Raw genomic sequence first — 2,975 nt, 5'->3', positions numbered from 1 at the left:
GAGAAGGAGAAAGAAGGAGAAGGAGAAGGAGAGGAGAAGGAGAAGGAGAAGGAGAAGGAGAAGGAGAAGGAGAAGGAGAAGGAGAAGGAGAAGGAGATGAAAGGAAAGGAGATGAAAGGAATGGAAAGGAGAGGGAAGGGAAGGGAAGGGAAGGGAAGGGAAGGGAAGGGAAGGGAAGGATGAAAGATAGTAGAAAAAAGAAGGGGAAAGGAAAAACCAAAGGTATACAAGAAAAGAGGAAAAAAATAAAAAGGAAAAAGAGAAAGAAAAACATGAAAGGAAAAGAAAAATAAAATTTAAAAGTTAAAAGAAAATAGAAAAAAAAGAAATCGAAAAGGGAATGGGGAGGAAAGAAAAGGAGAAGAGAACATCAAACAAATAAAAGAAAAAAGAAAAATAAAAAAGAGGTTAATAAAAAGGAAAAGAAAAAAAATTTTAAAAAAAAGAAAACAACAGCAAAAAGGACAAATGAGCAAAGAAAAAAAAAAAGGAAAAATAAGGAAGATAAAAGGAAAATTGGAAAAACAAAATAAGAAAATCCTTAAGATAAAAACCCTGTAAGAAAGAAAAGCACAACTGGCTTCTGAACTTAAGGCCTCATGAGTCTGAATTTAAGACATCTGTCAGCTATGGGCTCTGAAAAAACGAATGCTGGTTGCAAAAGTACTTGTGCATTTTTTTTCATTTGGTTTAATTGTGGGTTTCAGGTGAAAGGAAAGAAGAGAATAAATGCTTTAGTCCTTGGATCAAGACACTCAGAACAGTTTCCTTATGGTCTATTTTCAGGACAGCTACTTATATAATTTTTTTGTATCTCTGTCCCTTTGCTGATTGCATACATAGACACAAGTCTTGTGTGAACTGCAAAGAGCCCTGTGTACACAATCCCAAATTCCCAAAGCCATTGTATTATTTGTTTAATACCAGGTTTTGCCAGCAGCTTTGCTCGGTATGTCCATTTTTCTTTGTGTGACAGTTGCCCAGAAATACTCAAACTGCTCCAAACTTCCATTTCCCTGGCCCTTCTCCCATCCCACTGACATCCAAAAATGTGTACCTCTAAGGAGAAGGTTTTGTCAGTGTTCTCCAGGGAGGACTTATTTACATGGGGAAATTACCTGGTATATCTATTGCAGTCTGGATTGCTATGCAAATGCTCTGATTTCTGCATAAATAGTCTTTTTCCAAATTACCTTAATCTTTAAAGGGCAATAGGGAAAATGCAGTTGTTATTAGTCAATATGTGTAGAAGTAGTCTGTTGTGGCAGTTGTAATACTCATGATTATGCAGTAGGCACCTGCTGTGCTCAGAACTGTGCAAACACAGCTAGATGAGTCCTTCCATAGGATCTCCATGGTCTTAATATTGGTGCTGAGAGGTAACTTAATAGGTGCTGAGAGGTGATGGTGTGGAGTAGTATCTTGGTTTGAAAAGACAGGTGTTTGCTAAGGAAGGCAGGAGCCTCCCTTGAAATGAAAATGCAAACCCCCTCCCTCTGAATTATTATAATTTTGAAATTAAGGGGGCTCTCAGGCAAAGTAGGAGTAGGAATAACAGTTCCTTACTAGGAATAAAAACACATAAAGATAAAAATAAGAATGCAGTAAAACAAAACAACACTGACAGAGTCAGAACATGACTTGACCCCTTGTTGGTCAGGGTGTTGGGAGCAGTCCAATTGGAATGGTGGCTGCAGTCCTACTGGAGTGGCAGATGTGGTTCTGTTGGAGCAATGATGCTGTCGAAGGGTGTAGTCTTCCTCTGGAAAACGAGTCGTGGTATAGATGGGCCTGGTCTTCCTCTGGGAATCCAGTGGGAAAAGTCTGCTTGTGGTGTTCCAGATCTCAGATTATATCCAGGTAGGAATGCTTGGCTCCTCCCCCTAGACAGAGCATCTCACAATGGGATGCTGTAATTTTATCAGTCATGCAGTGACACTCAATGGCCCGTTAACAGCAGATATTTCCCAGAGGGAGGATAGGTTGTGGAAGAGATAAAGAAAACTGCCCAATTAACAGAAGATAACTGCCCCACCTCTAACAGATGGCAATAGAGTACACACCCCCAGCCACCTCTTGCAACCTAAGACAAGTAGGAATATGGAAAGAAGGAAATGGTTCCAATCTGTGTGGTTTTCTTAGTGCTAACAGTTTGTTAAGGCTCAGAATCATGGAATAATTAAGGTTAGAAAATCAATGTAAGGTCATTGAGTCCAGCACTGGCAGGGCCACCACTATACCATGTCTGACATACAGAGGAATTATGGAAAAAATGGCACTGGAGTACAAGTATCTACTTGTTGCAGGGTCCATGGGAGCTACTTGTCCATGTGCTCATCACGACAGAAGGGCATAGGAGATACAAGTGAAAAAGTGGGACAAAGAGTGAGAAACCAGAAGGCTATAGTATATACATGAAGGATATAGGATAAATATGCTCTGTGCTATCCACAGGCATATGGGCAGTTATTCAGGTAGAGCCTTGGGAAGTTTAAAACCACTCCAAACCTTTAATCTGAGAAATTTTGTGCACAGTCAAGCCCTCAGGCTTGATACGCCAAACTATTTCAGCACATATTTAAATACTTTTTATGTGACATGTTGTGTTCTAAGTGCTTTGATGAATCAGGGAAGTTCATGGTTGAATTGTTGCAGTTTTTTGTCTCCTGCTCCTCATCCTCTGGTGGCAAAGCATGGCTGCTTTTGGGGCACCTGGGAGGTTGGGAGCTGCCATGGTGTGCATGTGAGGGTTTATTTTTACTGTTCCTGGGTGCTCAACCAGTAATCTAAATCTAAAAGTTTAACAGTCATTAAAAGTCTTTAACAGGAGTCCTACTGCTTCTGTGGGTCAAAGCTATTGCCATTTACATCAGCAAGAGACAATGATTAATTTTTAATGGGATTTTCCTAAAACAGAACTGGTCTAACAAATGTGACAATTAACAAACCAGAGTTGGGGCTTTCCATTGGCATTT

The sequence above is a fragment of the Onychostruthus taczanowskii genome, unplaced genomic scaffold (genome assembly GCF_017590055.1).
Source record: "Onychostruthus taczanowskii isolate IOZ18803 unplaced genomic scaffold, ASM1759005v1 scaffold73, whole genome shotgun sequence".
Taxonomy (NCBI): Eukaryota; Metazoa; Chordata; class Aves; order Passeriformes; family Passeridae; genus Onychostruthus; species Onychostruthus taczanowskii.
The sequence above is the reverse complement of the archived record's forward strand: the minus strand, read 5'-3'. Positions refer to the sequence as shown.